Raw genomic sequence first — 20,066 nt, 5'->3', positions numbered from 1 at the left:
CAGCGCTCATCATCAACTCTTGGAGTACGCTATTCGAGCAGTAGGATTTGAACTTCAATCTTACAACGCACTTATCATGGACCTACCAATTCACGATCTGTCGCAGTAACTAATAGGCCACGTTTGGCCTTCAGGAAGATACAAAGACGTATTACTGTTTCCGATCAATATTAAATAAAGACTAGTAGACACCATATTCAGAATACAAAAGTAACCCAGCATGACCAGGTTATTAGGGGGAGGTCGACTTGTAACCTGAAAGTCACGGGTTCGAATCCCCGTCAATCAAACATGCTCGACCTTCTAGTCATGGAACCGTTATAACGTACAATCAATCTCATTGAATAGTAAAAGAGCAACCCAAGAGTTGGAAGTAGGTGGTGGTAACTAGCTGCCTTCTTTCTCGTCTTATACTGCCAAATTAGGGACGGCTAACACAGATAGCCCTCGTGTAGCTTTGCGCGAAATTCAAAAACAAACAAACAGAATACAAGTATTGAGAATTAAGCCACAAAAAATGGAAGAAGAGATAAGATAAGATAAGATAAGATAAGATAAGATAAGATAAGATAAGATAAGATAAGATAAGATAAGATATCTCTGGCAGGTTAAGAAGTTTATCACTAAAACAATATGGAGTAACCAAACAAAAGAGCTTGTTATTTGATGGTCAAATAAACGTAACAGAAGATACAAATTAAGGTTGCAATATATATAACAGCACCAAGAAATACAGACATATTTTTCTCATGTGCCACGTAAACTACGAGAAAGTTTTCAACTCTGTAACCTACAACAAATTTAGGTTAATATTCTTTAATATAGGATTTCAATCTTAAATCATCACACTTTTCAAGAAACTGTGATAGAGCATTTCTTGTATAAATGATTGACGTGCATGGTGCAGTTAAAAGAGATAAAACATGTTTGTTGAAACTATGACCAAGAGCTTGCAAGTTATGAAAGAGTGAGAAAAGGAAACAAAAGGAAAACTCCATTTCTATGTTCTAACACAAAGTTAAACTTTTTCTAGTTTCATACGACTGTTTAACTTTAACAACTATCGATATTTATTACGTTAAAGGTGTAGCGTTCGGTGCCAAGAAGACGAAAAGTTACTTCTTTATATCAAATTGACATCTAGAGTTAACGTTGAATGTCTTGGATATGATCAAACATGACTTATGATACTGTTTGTAAATGTACAACACACAACTCTGAGTACCTCTAATTTTAAAACATAAATAACTACTGTTAATATTGAAACTATAATAAATTAAATCTAAAACGAAGTAATCCATTAATACGTAACAATTATGCCCAATTAAAACATTGTTATTTTGAAAAGGAAATTATTTATAACATATCTGATAATGGTATAGACAGTACATTATTAATAATAATGTCTGCGTGAGACACGTATACTTGGGATATAAATTTTAAAAAAGAATAAGACTTTATGTTCACGTGGGCATCAGGTCATAAGCCCATGTATTCGGTTATAGAAGTTCTTATTTCTGAATTGCTCACTAGAGAGGAAGAAAGTCTACTACCAACAGCAACTGTACCCGTAAGGGCTTTATCCAACTCAACCGAATAAAGAATCTGATTGTTACTCTTGTAACGCGCTCTCGTCTGAAACGTGTAGAGAATGTTCAACGGTATCAAAATATGCCTTGATCTCCACGCTATTTAAACCGAAGCTCAACCCGCTGTCCACTAAAGCAACGCCCAGTCCGGTATATATATTTGTCTCACATGAACAGTTGTATTACACACACCAAAACTGGAAAACGTTATATAATTTTCAAACGTTGTACAACATTACTAAAGCCCTAGTTAAAATATTGTAAACAACAAAGTAAACAATTACTGGATAGGTCACAGTTTTTCGGGGTTCTTCATCACTTGCCAATATCTCAAACGTCACTTCCTTTCTAAGTGGATCAACTTCGATGAGGTTATATTGAAAGTTTACAGTAATATCCATGTTCTGTGCTACCTCTAGCAATCTGTCAGCATACTGTGGGACGCTCAACATCACATCTGAAGCTGTATTATAGATGAAGTTAGCTTTGCCCCTCTTGCCAGTCTAAAAATAATGGTTCAACATTAAGAAAACAATAGTTTCTATGTGAAGTATACCTGTCATGGAGATAACAGGAACATTGAAATGAATGCAACATAATATTTTAAAACTATTTTCGTGTGGCTTCGTGTTTTGATACGTTTTTTTCTTTTTCGTTTCGGTACGGTTTAGCTGAGAAGAAAGGAACCTTTAATCATGAGAGCTGAAAGATACTGGTAATACGATACTTTTTGTTAACCATGAGAGCTGAAAGATACTGATAATACGAAACTTTTTGTTAATCATGAGAGCTGAAAGATACTGGTAATACGAAACTGTTTGTTAATCATGAGAGCTGAAAGATACTGGTAATACGATAGTTTTTGTTAATCATGAGAGCTGAAAGGTACTGATAATACGAAACTGTTTGTTAATCATGAGAGCTAAAAGATACTGATAATACGAAACTTTTTATTAATCATGAGAGCTGAAAGATACTGGTAATACGATACTTTTTGTTAATCATGAGAGCTGAAAGATACTGATAATACGAAACTGTTTGTTAATCATGAGAGCTAAAAGATACTGATAATACGAAACTTTTTATTAATCATGAGAGCTGAAAGATACTGGTAATACGATACTTTTTGTTAATCATGAGAGCTGAAAGATACTGATAATACGAAACTTTTTATTAATCATGAGAGCTGAAAGATACTGGTAATACGAAACTTTTTGTTAATCATGAGAGCTGAAAGATACTGGTAATACGAAACTTTTTGTTAATCATGAGAGCTGAAAGATACTGGTAATACAAAACTTTTTGTTAATCATGAGAGCTGAAAGATACTGGTAATACGAAACTTTTTGTTAATCATGAGAGCTGAAAGATACTGGTAATACAAAACTGTTTGTTAATCATGAGAGCTGAAAGATACTGGTAATACAAAACTGTTTGTTAATCATGAGAGCTGAAAGATACTGGTAATACAAAACTGTTTGTTAATCATGAGAGCTGAAAGATACTGGTAATACAAAACTGTTTGTTAATCATGAGAGCTGAAAGATACTGGTAATACGAAACTTTTTGTTAATCATGAGAGCTGAAAGATACTGGTAATACAAAACTGTTTGTTAATCATGAGAGCTGAAAGATACTGGTAATACAAAACTTTTTGTTAATCATGAGAGCTGAAAGATACTGATAATACGAAACTTGTTATTAATCATGAGAGCTGAAAGATACTGGTAATACGAAACCTTTTGTTAATCATGAGAGCTGAAAGATACTGGTAATACAAAACTTTTTGTTAATCATGAGAGCTGAAAGATACTGGTAATACAAAACTTTTTGTTAATCATGAGAGCTGAAAGATACTGGTAATACGAAACCTTTTGTTAATCATGAGAGCTGAAAGATACTGGTAATACAAAACTTTTTGTTAATCATGAGAGCTGAAAGATACTGGTAATATGAAACTTTTTGTTAATCATGAGAGCTGAAAGATACTGGTAATACAAAACTTTTTGTTAATCATGAGAGCTGAAAGATACTGATAATACGAAACTTTTTATTAATCATGAGAGCTGAAAGATACTGGTAATACGAAACTTTTTGTTAATCATGAGAGCTGAAAGATACTGGTAATACAAAACTGTTTGTTAATCATGAGAGCTGAAAGATACTGGTAATACAAAACTTTTTGTTAATCATGAGAGCTGAAAGATACTGATAATACGAAACTTTTTATTAATCATGAGAGCTGAAAGATACTGGTAATACGAAACTTTTTGTTAATCATGAGAGCTGAAAGATACTGGTAATACAAAACTTTTGTTAATCATGAGAGCTGAAAGATACTGGTAATACAAAACTTTTGTTAATCATGAGAGCTGAAAGATACTGGTAATACAAAACTTTTTGTTAATCATGAGAGCTGAAAGATACTGGTAATACAAAACTTTTTATTAATCATGAGAGCTGAAAGATACTGGTAATACGAAACTTTTTGTTAATCATGAGAGCTGAAAGATACTGGTAATACAAAACTGTTTGTTAATCATGAGAGCTGAAAGATACTGGTAATACAAAACTTTTTGTTAATCATGAGAGCTGAAAGATACTGATAATACGAAACTTTTTATTAATCATGAGAGCTGAAAGATACTGGTAATACGAAACTTTTTGTTAATCATGAGAGCTGAAAGATACTGGTAATACAAAACTTTTTGTTAATCATGAGAGCTGAAAGATACTGGTAATACGAAACTTTTTGTTAATCATGAGAGCTGAAAGATACTGGTAATACGAAACTGTTTGTTTATCATGAGAGCTGAAAGATACTGGTAATACGAAACTGTTTGTTAATCATGAGAGCTGAAAGATACTGGTAATACGAAACTTTTTGTTAATCATGAGAGCTGAAAGATACTGGTAATACGAAACTTTTTGTTAATCATGAGAGCTGAAAGATACTGGTAATACAAAACTTTTTGTTAATCATGAGAGCTGAAAGATACTGGTAATACGAAACTTTTTGTTAATCATGAGAGCTGAAAGATACTGGTAATACAAAACTGTTTGTTAATCATGAGAGCTGAAAGATACTGGTAATACAAAACTTTTTGTTAATCATGAGAGCTGAAAGATACTGATAATACGAAACTTGTTATTAATCATGAGAGCTGAAAGATACTGGTAATACGAAACCTTTTGTTAATCATGAGAGCTGAAAGATACTGGTAATACAAAACTTTTTGTTAATCATGAGAGCTGAAAGATACTGGTAATACGAAACTGTTTGTTAATCATGAGAGCTGAAAGATACTGGTAATACAAAACTGTTTGTTAATCATGAGAGCTGAAAGATACTGGTAATACAAAACTGTTTGTTAATCATGAGAGCTGAAAGATACTGGTAATACGAAACTGTTTGTTAATCATGAGAGCTAAAAGATACTGGTAATACAAAACTTTTTGTTAATCATGAGAGCTGAAAGATACTGGTAATACAAAACTTTTTGTTAATCATGAGAGCTAAAAGATACTGGTAATATGAAACTGTTTGTTAATCATGAGAGCTAAAAGATACTGGTAATATTTTGACAATAACTGTGAAATTATTGAGATGTCTTGTCTGAGAAATAAATATTCCCGATAAAAACTGGAATTGTTAGACACGTTAACACTAAACTCCATGATTTTTCGTTATACGTATAAATGAGTTCTCTACTTCCAAACGCCGACTGTCTTTATTATTATTGTACAGGTAACTTACTTTCCTCATGTAAGTATCAGTAAGATACATTGCTTTCTGGGGTGCTCCCGCTCATTTGATTGGTGTATTGGGTGACGTAAAAACTGCATTTCCTTCCTTGAAGTCTTTCATGGCTTGTGTTGTCCTGGTAACAGTGTGTGGTGAATAATTGGAACAAACACCAGGTGATTCGAAACCTTCCGGTAAGCCTTTAATCTGAGAAAATTAAATAAAACAGGGAAATAAAAGATAAACTCGCATATATAAGATAAACCTTTAGTTATTGTCACAGATAATCACAGCATATTTTAAAACATCCGTTGTTTAAGAAATCACTGTTATATCAAGTTTTATTTTATTATCATAAGGGATGTAGGCGTTTATACTCTTATAAATATAATCAGAAAGAAATAACTTTAATGCTGAATTATGTTGATGGAAATCGTGTTACGTCAGTACTAATGTATTCCAGTGGTTTAACGACAAGCGTCTGTGCTTTTAATGGTAAAATTCTGGGCTTGATTCCCACGGCGTACACTGTGTTTATTTATTTATTTTTGAATTTCGCGCAAAGCTAGTCGAGGTTTATTTGCGCTAGTCGTCCCTAATTTAGCAGTGTAAGGCTAGAGGGAAGGTAGCTAGTCAACATCACCCACCACTAACTCCTGGGCTAAATATACTATGCATTCAACAACAGACATCTTTACAAACTACAAATAATCTATGCACATAATATGCAAAGAAACTTGCTAAAATAAACATTTATATACACTAAATTTTGTATTTATTGATTTATTCTAGAAAGTTAAAAAGTAGTACAAACACACATAAAATTTACATGTGCAAAGAGCACTGTACCAAACTGTTATAATGATAAAGCTGTTCAACAAATCTGAATAATGAAATTATACTGTGTCCCTCATAAGTTGTTACATAAAGTAATGATTTACAAGTAGAATTTACTGAAAAATGAAAATTAAAACTGCTTACTATAAAGCTTGAAAGACTGTAACGAGTATAGTTGGATCAGTTGTTGTTGTTGAATTTCGCGCAAAGTTACCCGAGGGCTATCTGTGCTAGCCGTCCCTAATTTTGCAGTGTAAGACCAGAGGGAAGACAGCTAGTCATCATCACCCAACTCCTGGGCTACTCTTTTATCAACCAATAGTGGGATTGATCATACCATTATAACGCCCCCTACGGATGAAAGGGCGAGCATGTTTGGTGCAACGGGGATGCGAACCCGCGGTCCTCGCATTACGAGTCGCACGCCTTAACTTACCTGGCCATGCCGGGCCTACGTACACTGTATAACATATCTTTCAGTGTATCGTATGAAAATATTATTTCTAGTATTTTTCACACAAATATATTCTTTAGTGTTATTTTATGAAAATATTAACTTTAATCTTTTTCACGCAAATAACATTTTTAGTAACACTTCATGACGTCACTTTCAGTGTTATGGAAGTTTTATCATCCCAAGAGTATTTGTATCTGGTGTGATTTTATTTTAAAAAATGGTTTGTTATGAATTATCTGTTATAATGTGATATTATTTTATTTACCTTGTAAAAGTCTAGCTTTATCCCCGTTGCAGCTATTATAAATTCATATGAAATCTGAAAAAAAAAAAAAAATAGAAACAGAGTTAATTTCAACAGTTTCCTTGCCAGTTTATTCAAAACAATTCATGATAAACAGTAAATGCATTCAAATTCTGAGTATAAAAATGATTAGCATTCTACATACAACTACGTATTACTTAACGTAATATATTTATTAATACGTCATTCTGGTTTAGCGAAAACCAGGCACTGCGTTGCAGCTGGAAAAACGAAATATTATATTTCAAACAACCGTCACGAATATTTTGTATGAGCAGACGATGAGTTAATAAGTAGATAATTATCGATTAGGTTATCGTTGAGATATTAGAAGTTTGTCTCTAAACTTACTATAAAATAGTTTTAATATAACCTGCAGTTAGTTTAATTATTACCTAAAGCAGTAAAGAAACCGATAATTATAGCAAGGCTTTAGTTTAAATGGAAAGTTTGTTTGTCTGTTTGTTTTTGAAGTTCGCGCAAAGCTACACGAGGGCTATCTGCGCTAGCTGTCCCTGATTTAGCAGTGTAAGACTAGAGAGAAGGCAGCTAGTAATCACCACGCACCGTTAACTCTTGGGCTACTTTTTTATTAACGAATAGTGGGATTGACCATCACATTATAACACTCCCCACAGCTGAAAGGGCGAGAACGTTTGGTGCGACGGGGATTCGAAACCGCGACCCTCAGACTACGAGTTCGAGTGCCGGGCCTAAATGGAAAGTAAACCACTGAAATCTAAATATAATATCCATGCGCACGAAACCGAGGCAGTGAAAAGAACGAAGATGTTCTATTAATGGAAGACGAAAGTGGAATTTGAAGCCTGAATTTCTGGTTAACTTCCCTGAAATCAAACCATTTCTGATGTTAACGCTTTATTTCAATTTACCTCTAACACAAACAAAGCAGACGTCTACTAAACTAAACAAGAGTTATTCTGCCCGTGACACGTACAGTATTTATTTTCACTGATTCTATTATAGCAACGAACAAACTTATAGATCTCAGCTTACTTCAGTGATCTCATTCAAATTATTTCAGGTAAAAAACAACACATATTATTAAAAAACAAAATTACAGTAGCCGGGACACTTGAAATTACTTCACGCAGGATTAGAGTAAATTAACCTATGATGCCTTTTTGTTTTTCATTTTTATTAGATATATCGTTTTTGCTCCAACAGTATGAAGCATGAGGCGCACGTGTGCCAAATTCTATTTTATCATTTATCAGGATCTCACAAGCCTATTCTCCAATTGAAATTCTTTCAGGCAGAATTAGTGTAAATTAATACGTGGGACTTTTAGCGTTGTCAAATACATTAATCAAAAAGGTGTTGACCTCCTAAGCTCAATAATTTAATTAGATCTCAAACGGTTCAAGAGATGATGGAGCTAAACGAATTTAATTTTTTAAAAAATGTATGCTCAGAGCCGTTCTATCAACCGTTAGGCCGCAGCTGAAAACGTTGATCAAATTACCATGGTAACATGACGATAGCGAGACTCTTACTTGTTCTAGTATCTTATTTTACTTGTATTAATTTTGAATCTATTTATATTTCAAGTAATGGTACGCTTATCTTTCGTTTTTAAATTTTACATCTACATAGTAGTTCCGGATTGTAATTACATACATTTCCAAGTGTCCATAGTAGTTTATGACAAAACATGAGATTGTATTTGTAGGCTCTTGTCACTATCACTACAGAATAGATAACAAAATGAATCGAAGCATTTCTGAGTAGATCAATGGATTTGAGGGCTTCCAGTCTTAACTGAGCCTGGCCTGGCATGGCCAAGCGCGTAAGGCGTGCGACTCGTAATCCGAGGGTCGTGGTTTCGCGCCCGCGTCGCGCTAAACATGCTCGCCCTCCCAGCCGTGGGGGCGTATAAGGTGACGGTCAATCCCACTATTCGTTGTTAAAAGAGTAGCCCAAGAGTTGGCGGTGGGTGGTGATGACTAGCCGCCTTCCCTCTAGTCTTACACTGCTAAATGAGGGACGGCTAGCACAGATAGCCCTCGAGTAGCTTTGTGCGACATTCCAAAACAAACAAACAAACTTGACTGAGCCAGTTTACATGAAGATGTGTTTTTGTATGTAAAGTGCCGTTCAAAACAAAGATTTGTCAAATTAAATTCAGACTTAAGAAATTTTCAAATTTGTTGTAGTTGTTTTTAAATTTCGCACAAAGCTACACGAGAGATGTCTGTGCTAGCCGTTCCTAATTTAACAGTGTAAGACTAGAGAGAAGATAACTAGTCATCACCCTCTACATCCAACTCTTGAGCTACTCTTTTACCAGCGAATAGTGGGATTTACCGTCACGTTGTGGAGCACCCACAGGTGAAAGGGGAAGCATGTTTGATGGGACGAGGATTTGAAGCCGCAACCTTCACGTTGCGAGTCGAGTGTCGTAATCACTTCGCCATACCAGACCATTTCAGATAGGAGTCAAATGGTTTGGGGAGCAAGCACTTGAGAATGTATTTGGGCTGGGCGTTGCCTAGCGATTAGCGTGCCTGGAATGAGTCCATGGGTTCATGGTATGCATCGCTTTTCGTGATACCGAGAAACCCACTTGAAATAAAAATGTATTCTCAAGACGACTGGTATGGATATTAAAACTCTAATTGGAATAAAGAACAGAACAACGTTTCGACCTTCTTAGGTTATCTTCGTGATTTAAATAACGCATTTTTTTTCTCTTACCTCGTGTCCATTTTTTGTGTAAACCAAATTTTTTGTAGGTTCAAAAGTCATGGCTCGGTCCTTGATCCATTCAACTTGTTTTGGGATGACACTTTTTATAGATCGTTCGCTGTCCTTAACGGTTTTTAAGCTAACTCCAACCAGTGTCCTGTAAGGTTGATAATAATGAATCTGTGATGTTTAACACCCTTGATTATGATAAGTTTTAATACATACGTCTTGTTTGTATCGTAGAACATTAATTTCTAATTGAATGCAATTCAAGAATCTTTTTGTTGTATCATGAAATTTTTGGCTTCTATTTGCAATAAGAATACTGAAATAAACAACAAAAGACAGCTAAAACGAAACTAACGAATTCTCCGAGCAAGTTATACCTGAAAAGTTCACATACTAGAATAACCAAATAATTCACAAAATGTATTAAAATATATTGTTAGAAAATGTTTTGTATGTTTATAAACTACAAAACTCAAGGTTAACTATGTATTTTATGTGAGAACGTATGGTGAATAGCAGTTAACGTGTTATAACAAAAACATTTACTAGTCGTAATAAAACGAGTGTTTGAGTTCTACCGAGCTAAGCGAGAAAGAGTTAAATAGAAAAATCGAGATATAAACGAAATTCACATGTGTGGTATACATATCAATCCACACCGGTATGGTATCAAGGAAAAACCTTCTGTCTGTCTGTTTGTCTGTAAGCACTCTCCTCCTAAAGTAGTCGACAGATCAAGACCAAACTTGACATACTAACTTAATGGTTGAAAAAAAACACCAAATGCATATTAAACACTTTCTTCTGTATTGAACAATTAAAATATTCTATAGAATAACCAGTATATCGTTACAGAAGTAGTTATTGTAAATACACAAATTTGAATTAAACTCACAACAGAATTCCACAAGTCAATTGTTGTAAATAAAAAATTCAGTATTTTAATTAGTTTATTATAATAACACAATATACAATAATAAAATAGCCAGTTGCAATGTACAGAATAAAGATATTGTTGTTGTTTAACTTTCTCGCTCTTTTCTGATTCATAAAATTTAACTTAAACGGTTAAGCGTGAATTACAGAAGTATTTCATAAATGAAATATTTTAAGGTAGTTCTTTTTTCTTGGTATTGAACACAATGTTTTGTAAAAGCAAAATTCAAAATTATTATTAAATTCGATGCATTGAATTCACCAAACTTGGTATAAATCTTGACCACGTTTCTACTGTAAAATGGGCTGCTTTGAATAAGAAATGATGCAACTGCTTTGCCATTTCTGCCAAGTTTCTCGACAGGATAACTAAACCTCTTCACTTTCGATTCTTTTTTTACCTGTCTTGCAACAAATTTCTTGGAGAATAAACGTTACTTAAAATCGTCACAGAGATTTTGCTCATTTTTAATAAATTTCTGTGTTTTCAAGAGAAAAAGACAGTGGAATGCAAAACGTTTAAGGTAACATAATTAAGGTACATTGCAAAAGCCTCACCAGAAAGTCGATTATGGAATGCGAGTTTACGGATAAAGCTGAAAATATAATTTGTCTTTCAACGAATTAGTCAAATTCCCCATCTATTTCATTTTAGATATATCTTTATTAGATACATATTAGAAGAAACGAAGATTTTATTTTAGGTTCCGTTAGCCTGTTGTGTTTATTTTAAAAGCATCATTTATGCTGTATTCACTTTTTGTGTTAAGTTAAAAATTGTAACTACAATAAAATGCATCGTAGTTCTCAAAAATATCAAGTTTCATTTCCAGTAGACCAGCAGGTGGAAGCACTAAAGAATTGCATTCTAGGAATGTACAGATAAAACTTAAAAATAATATATAATAATAAATCAATCACAATATAGCTGCTAATAATTAACGAGAGCCGCTGAAACCTTTCGGACAATACCAAATACAATTCAACATTGTTTTCACTGTACCCTAGTGTTGATTTGATACATTCTTGTATTGTTTATTAGAATGTAAAAAAAAATACATACAAAATAGACATTATAATTCCACAAAGTCTTTGCTTTGATACTCAAGTTTTCATTTTACAGTTTGTTGACGGATATGAGGTACTTTTTACAAGTCAGAGTGTTGTGATTATGTTAGTTTCGAGAAATGTTGAAAACTGAAATAAATTTTTCTTGCAGCCTTGAGTTCGTTTGTTTTGCTTATTTCCACGAAGTGGTTGAAATCAATTTGTTCATTCATTTATAAAACATGCCCGTGTAAAGTTTAGAACTTTAAAGATCCAATAGAAACTTATTATTTTCTAATACTTACAGTGTTAAATTGTTGTTCTTTTGAATTAAGCACAAAGCTACACAATGGGCTATCTGTGCTCTGCCCACCACGGGTATCGAAACCCGGCTTTTAGCGTTGTAAGTCCGCAGACATACCGCTGAGCCACTGGGGGAACACAATGTCAAACAAAACAAAGCTAACATGATTTGACAAATAAGATGTATATGTGATCTTTGACATAGATTAAAGGCACTTTATCATGAGCACTTGAATTTAAGTTTTAAAAGTAACAGTAAACTTCGGTAAGTAAAATACGGGTACCATTGGCAATTTTATTTCTTTGCAAAAAAACAACAAAAACAGATCAGCTGCAAGTGTCTGCACTCTGATTGTCCAGTCATAATGTATCATATTTTAGCTCTTAGAATTATAAAGGGACGACAACGTTTTTTGAATACAGTAAATAAAGTTCATTTCTTGCGTTGCGCATTGTATTTGACACCACTGTTTTGCTGATTAATCAAGCATTATCGAAACGATCGAGGTTATTTCAAGAGAGGACTCTATTGGACACAACAGAAGTCTTAGTAAAACTGAATCACTTGTTATTGGTTGCTTCTACTCTGCCTTAATTTTACATATTTTTCCTCATTAGGTTCAATCATGGCTATGTTGTCTTTCCCAAGACGAGAACTGAATTTTGCAGCCATGGTGATTCCTTCTGAACCTCCTCCATATCAGCACCAGTTTGTAAGTTTTTTCTGCTCCCGAGAAGATGAAGAAAAATTCTGTGAAGACACCATTCCATGTATTCTATTCTGTGTTTTTGAAAAGCGTGAAGTGAACCCCGCCATTCTACCAAACATGCTGTCTGTTTGTTAGAAGCGGCTACAAATCTACAAGTAGAATTATAGATTCTTGGTTATTTGTTTTTTTAAGTAATTACTAATAATTGTTTGTTTGTTTTTTATTTTCGCGCAAAGCTACTCGAGGGCTATCTGCACTAGTAGTCCTCCCTAATTTAGCAGTGTAAGACTAAAGGAAAGGTAACTAGTCATCACCACCCACTGTCAATTATTGGGCTGCTATTTTACCAACGAATAGTGGGATTGACCATCACATTGTAACGGTTGAAAGAGTGAGCCTCTTTGGTACGACGGGGATTCGAACCCGCAACCCTCGGATTATGACTCGAACGCCTTAACCCACTTGACTATCCCGGGGTCTACTAATAATTAATCTATGTATTATTATGTTAGATAGAACGTTAAGTCAAAACTGAAATGAAATGGAATTGAACCATACCTATAGTCCCTTACGTACGTAGAGCCCCCTACTCTATGTAATCTCAGTGCTTAAATTATAATCAAGATTAAAATTAGTTTGATAAATTCAATAATCAATATTTATAATCATTTTCAACTTGTCCATTAAAACATTCAATGTGTGAGGGTAAATTAGAGCATATGTACTTTATATTTATGACAATCTACCAAGGCAGTTTACGGCCGTCGTTAGTTATGAACATCTAACAAGAGGGGTGTGTGCGTATGTTTTCTTATGCACAGCAAAGCCACATCGGACTATATTCTGAGTCCACTGAGGGGAATCGAACTCCTGATTTTAGCGTTGTAAATCCGTAGACTTACCGCTGTACCAGCGAGAGACTAACAAAAAGGAAGGCTGTCATTGACAGCTCAGAAATAGTGATAATATTTTATGGTATCGCACTGACTAAAACTCAACTTTCCAGTCCAAAATCGAAATCTCTACCACAGATCCAACTCTCGTCCAATAAGACAGAGAGGGATTGGTTCAACTCTCGTCCAGTAAGACAGAGAGGGATTGGTTTGTGGTTGTTTAAAAATTATTTATTGCTCAATCACATTTTGGTTTTGTTTTTTTTAAAAAAGAATATTACTTTAAGTAAAAAATATTTGTAAAAAATACGTTTCAGGGAAACTGGATCTACATTTAACCTTCTCAGCTGAATTATTTCGGCTTTGTTTGTTTTGCAGGAATCGAAGCCCGACTTTTAGTGTCGAACGTCCGTAAGGACGCTGCTGTTCCACAAGAAGACTATTTTGACAAAACAAAATCAAGTTATAAAAAAAAAACGTTTCGCAGCACTTATGTCATAAACATGACTGCTTCAGATATTAGGTTTTTGTTGTTGTTGTTGTTGTTTTTGCTATTATTTGTTTCACTTTTTTTACTAAATATCGTGGCATTAAAACCCAAATTATATTTCATAAAGAATAAAAAAATGTATAATAAATTTTATGGTTACTTAAACTAACTTCTTCTGTTATATGTAAGTTACTAGACACTTTTAGAGCCACATAATTTCTTTTTAACACAACGACCGAAACAGTGTTAAAAATTAAAAATTAATTTAATTTTAACCGAAATTAAATCCCCTATTTCTAACGTCACGAAATTCTGTTTTTCTTATCATGTAAAGAGCAGTAATTTTATTGGACTTACAATTCTAGAAGCTGAGGTTTAATTCTCCTCACTAGATATAGCATGTAACCCAATTTGGGTGTGGGTTAAAACAAACAAATTTATTTATTTCTATAAATGTACCATACTTCACAATATGATTAAACATTTGGAACATATATATTCATTAACCTATGTTTAGCTATTTCAATGCTAAAAGTTTTGCATGAGATTTATAAACCCTTTTGCATAATAAAGTTATATGTTTACTGTTAAGCACAAAGCTGCACAATGAGCTATCTTTGTTCTGTCCATAACATGATTGCATGTGAAGATTAAGCTCCTATTAATGGTTCACGGTCATGGTCATCAGCTGAAGCTAAATTTGCACACATTACTCGAGAGAGAGATCGTCTGTTTTCTTGTAACTACTAAGCCTAAGGCCTACTAATTGTAGTGTAATATATTAGTCAAAATAGGTTAGTTTTACCAAACAAATGAATGAAAAATCGTTTCTATACTTCAAAAATCAGAAATACGGATTATACTTCCAACAACAAATGTTGCAGGTGAGTTTGATGTGTTACAGGCTGTGTTAATGATTGTGAATTTCAGTGATAAGAGAAAGATTCTCACACAGTTACGTTTCTTCGTAATGAGTTTTGAATTTCTAAAGATTACTACCTCTGAAAGAATTTTGTGTAAAATGATCTAAAGATGCCACTTCGGGTCTGACAAGGCAAGCAGATCAGGCAGTGTGTCACGGATTGATCAAACTAAAAACCCATTGGTTGATAACCTATAAATATTTCGGAGATGGTTTAAGAAGAAGCTCATTGGCTGCTAAACTGTGGATATGTTAGAGAATGGTTTAACTAAACAACCAATTAGCTGATAAAAATCTGAGTACATGGCAGACTGGTTTAACTAAAATACATTAGCTGCTAAACTGTGAGTTTCTTGAAGTATTACATCCAGACTGCGGACGATATATGGTATCACAAACAGTGTTGGAAAACGTTCTCAAAGGGTCAAAAACAGAGTTAGAGAACGTCCTCACGGAGTCACAAACAATGTTATAAAACGTTCTCAAAGGGTCAAAAAACAGAGTTAGAGAACGTCCTCACGGAGTCACAAACAGTGTCAGAAAACGTTCTCAAAGGATCAAAAACAGAGTTAGAGAACGTCATCATGGGGTCACAAACAGTGTTATAAAACGTTCTCAAAGGGTCAAAAAACAGAGTTAGAAAACGTCCTCACTGCAGAACGGATTTCTTACTTGGACAAGCGCAGACAGGGAGTAACAGATTCTAATCTGAGCGCTTATTGACCTGCTTGCTACGCCGCTACATCAACAAATAAAACTGATGTAAAAATAACATTAGATACCACAGACGTCACTGGTATCCAGTTCTCTGCACACAAGAGTCAAGGTTCATAATTGTTGTCAGTTTATGCGAAGAAAGTATGGGTGACTGGATAAGTTTAGAGAAGGATTAGTAACAGGTGAGAGAGATTATCACGGTGAACTTACATATTCTTATCATAATTGGGATAAAATTTTCGTTCCCATTGTACAGGCCTATCGATGACGACATTGGTCATTATATCGCCCTCATTGGGCGAGAGATAACGTGCAACCCTACAGAGCACAGGTAGTCAGTATTAGCAAAATACCGCTAAGGGTTTCGATTGGCCAACACTTATGTCCCGATCTCAGTCCCACTAAACACGTGTGTGGACAAGCTCCAGGGAGAGATTTCTACATACAGTAGAGTAGCTGCGAGATATACTGGTGATCAAATGAAAAAACAAAAACAAAATATCACAAATACGATAACTAAGATTATTATATAGGACATGCAACGACGATATGTCGAAAGCGGATGGTGGAATGTGCTAAACTACAGATGGCGCCACTTCCACAAGATTATAACTTTTTTTTTTTTTTTTCATAATCACGTTGTTATCGTCAAACCGAAGTACTGAGAACCAATTCTTACGTGAAATACCCAACATAATTATCTGTTTAAACACTATTGAGCTTACTGCTAAATAGGTTTTGCCAAGACATAGACAATCTTTAGTCATGTAGATTCTAGTCTGTTGAATGAAAACAAAACTACAACATATAATATCGTAATTATTAATTTAATAAATATTGTAATTAAATTGAACACGTGAATTGCGATATATTCGTTTCAAAAAGTATTGCTTGTTTGTTTGTGTTATATTTTCGCGCAAAAATACACGAGGGTCATGTGCGCTAGTCGTCCAGAATTTGGCAGTGAAAGAGTAGAAGGAAGACAGCTAGTCATCTCCACACACCGCCAACTCTTGGGCTACTCTTTTGACCAACGAATAGTGGGATTCACCTCTTGTAATAACGTCCCACGGATAAAAGGACGAACATGTTTCATGTGACGAGAAATCGAATCCGCGAACCTCAGACTTCGAGTCGAGCGACAAAAACACGTGACATAAACTAAGCAGGAATATCATAGATCTGATTATTGATAACCTCTACAAGAACAGGTAACATAAACTAAACAGGAATATTATAGATCTGATTATTGATAACCTCTACAAGAACAGGTAACATAAACTAAACAGGAATATTATATATCTGGTTATTGATAACCTCTACAAGAACAGGTGACATAAGCTAAACAGGAATATTATGTATCTGGTTATTGACAACCTCTACAAGAACAGGTGACATAAGCTAAACAGGAATATTATAGATCTGGTTATTGACAACCTCTACAAGAACAGGTGACATAAACTAAACAGGAATATTATAGATCTGGTTATTGACAACCTCTACAAGAACAGGTGACATAAACTAAACAGGAATATTATGTATCTGGTTATTGATAACCTCTACAAGAACAGGTGACGTAAACTAAACAGGAATATTATCGATCTGGTTATTGACAACCTCTACAAGAACATGTGACATAAGCTAAACAGGAATATTATATATCTGGTTATTGATAACCTCTACAAGAACAGGTGACGTAAACTAAACAGGAATATTATATATCTGGTGATTGATAACCTCTACAAGAACATGTGACGTAAACTAAACAGGAATATTATATATCTGGTTATTGATAACCTTTACGAGAACAGGTGACATAAACTAAACAGGAATATTATGTATCTGGTTATTGACAACCTCTACAAGAACAGGTGACATAAACTAAACAGGAATATTATGTATCTGGTTATTGATAACCTCTACAAGAACAGATGACGTAAACTAAACAGGAATATTATGTATCTGGTTATTGACAACCTCTACAAGAACAGGTGACATAAACTAAACAGGAATATTATGTATCTGGTTATTGACAACCTCTACAAGAACAGGTGACATAAACTAAACAGGAATATTATGTATCTGGTTATTGATAACCTTTACGAGAACAGGTGACATAAACTAAACAGGAATATTATGTATCTGGTTATTGACAACCTCTACAAGAACAGGTGACATAAACTAAACAGGAATATTATGTATCTGGTTATTGATAACCTCTACAAGAACAGATGACGTAAACTAAACAGGAATATTATGTATCTGGTTATTGACAACCTCTACAAGAACAGGTGACATAAACTAAACAGGAATATTATGTATCTGGTTATTGACAACCTCTACAAGAACAGGTGACATAAACTAAACAGGAATATTATGTATCTGGTTATTGATAACCTCTACAAGAACAGGTGACGTAAACTAAACAGGAATATTATATATCTGGTTATTAACAACCTCTACAAGAACAGGTGACATAAACTAAACAGGAATATTATATATCTGGTTATTGATAACCTCTACAAGAACAGATGACATAAACTAAGTAGGTATATTATAGATCTGGTTATTCATAACCTCAACAAAAACAAGTCACTTTTTTATTTAACATTACAATATACTTGTTATAGCTTGTTCTACAAACGTACATGTAGCGATAGGTCTACGAACAGAGATAAGATAGGCAGTGATACTACCTCAGAACTGGTCAACTCTTGTGACTTGTATGAGTGTAAGGTAGATGCGTTTCAATAAATCACAAGCATATACAATATCAGCGAAAGTAGTAAACAAATGGTTACTCTTTACTGTTTGATAAGAAGTTAAAATGTATTCTTAGGCTTGTGAAGATCTGTCTACCTCTATCTCTCATGTATTTGATTGTTGTTTTTAAAAAACAAGAATGAAAGTCACTAATTCCAGTGTGTTTTTTCTCTGCATTTGTTGTAATTAGTAAACTATTAGTGATAGGATAGTTTCTAAAGTGTATTTCTAGAAAGTATTTAAAAATATTGTCGTTAAACTTTTACTAAAATGAAATTGAAGGTTGAAACTGTTCCATATTTATAATTACATAAAAACTGCGTAAAATGTATTATGTGATTTGAAACTGACAAACACCTTAAAACTATTCTTCAGTAATTTTGTTTTTCGTTCCCCAGTGGCACGGCTGTGTGTCTACTGACTTACAACACTAGGAAACCACGGTTTCAATATTCAAGTGGGCAGAACAAAGAAAACCCCTTGGGTGGCATTGTGCTTAACAAAACAACATGATTTTTTCCATGATGTACTTTGTTGATGAGAGTAGTTCTTCGCTGATGACACCCGGTAGTGCAGCAATAAGTCTATGGGTTTACAACGCTAAGATTAGAGGTTCGATTCCCCTCGGTGGGCTTAGCAGATAGCCTGATATGGCTTTGCTGCAACCCGTCGCGCCAAACATGCTCGTCCTTTCAGCCGTGGGGGCGTTATAATGTGACGGTCAATCCCACTATTCGTTGGTAAAAGAGTAGCCCAAGAGTTGGCGGTGGGTGGTGATGACTAGCTGCCTTCCCTTTAGTCTTACACTGCTAAATTAGGGACGGCTAGCACAGATAGCTCTCGAGTAGCTTTGTGCGAAATTCAAAAACAAACAAACTTTGCTACAAAAAAACCAAAAACAAATCTACGCTGACATTTCTGAAACGACACACCGAATTGTTCAAGAATGAATATTTCGATTCTTTCGTACTTAAATAGAAGAATGAAAAAAATGTTCAAGAGTTTGACACAGTATTCTTGCACGAACTAAATTAAGATTTCTTGGTAAATGTTTTAGTCTGTCACAAAATAAACACAAGATTCATAAATGGGTAAAATTATAATAAATGGCTCGTCAGTATAGCTTTAATTATGTGCACACGCGGAGACATTTGAAGCAGTGCACCCAGTGAAGACATTTATGTAATTATGTGCACACACGGAGACACTTGAAGCAGATCATCCAGTAAAGAGATTTATGTAATTATGTGTACACACGGAGACACTTGAAGCAGAGTATCCAGTAAAGAGATTTATATAATTATGTGCACACACGGAGACACTTTAAGCAGTGCATCCAGTAAAGAGATTTATTTAATTATGTCCACACACGGAGACACTTAAAGCAGAGCATCCAGTAAAGAGATTTATGTTATTATGTGCACACACGGAGACATTTGAAGCAGAACTTCCAGTAAAGAGATTTATGTAATTATGGTCACACACGGTGACACTTGAAGCAGAGCACCCAGTAAAGAGATTTATGTAATTATGTGCACACACGGAGACACTTGAAGCAGAGCATCCAGTAAAGAGATTTATGTAATTATGTGCACACACGGAGACACTTGAAGCAGAGCATCCAGTAAAGAGATA

The 20,066-nt window shown here is 34.4% G+C and overlaps 1 pseudogene; it reads right to left on the bottom strand.

The window, feature by feature from the left end:
• Nucleotides 1-5,188: 5,188 nt before the first annotated feature.
• LOC143231331 (sulfide:quinone oxidoreductase, mitochondrial-like) lies at nucleotides 5,189-15,949 on the bottom strand (annotated as a pseudogene).
• Between the last annotated feature and the right edge of the window lie 4,117 nt (nucleotides 15,950-20,066).

Source organism: Tachypleus tridentatus, chromosome 11 (assembly GCF_004210375.1).
Source record: "Tachypleus tridentatus isolate NWPU-2018 chromosome 11, ASM421037v1, whole genome shotgun sequence".
NCBI lineage: Eukaryota > Metazoa > Arthropoda > Merostomata > Xiphosura > Limulidae > Tachypleus > Tachypleus tridentatus.
This window is presented reverse-complemented; position numbering and strand designations above follow the sequence as displayed.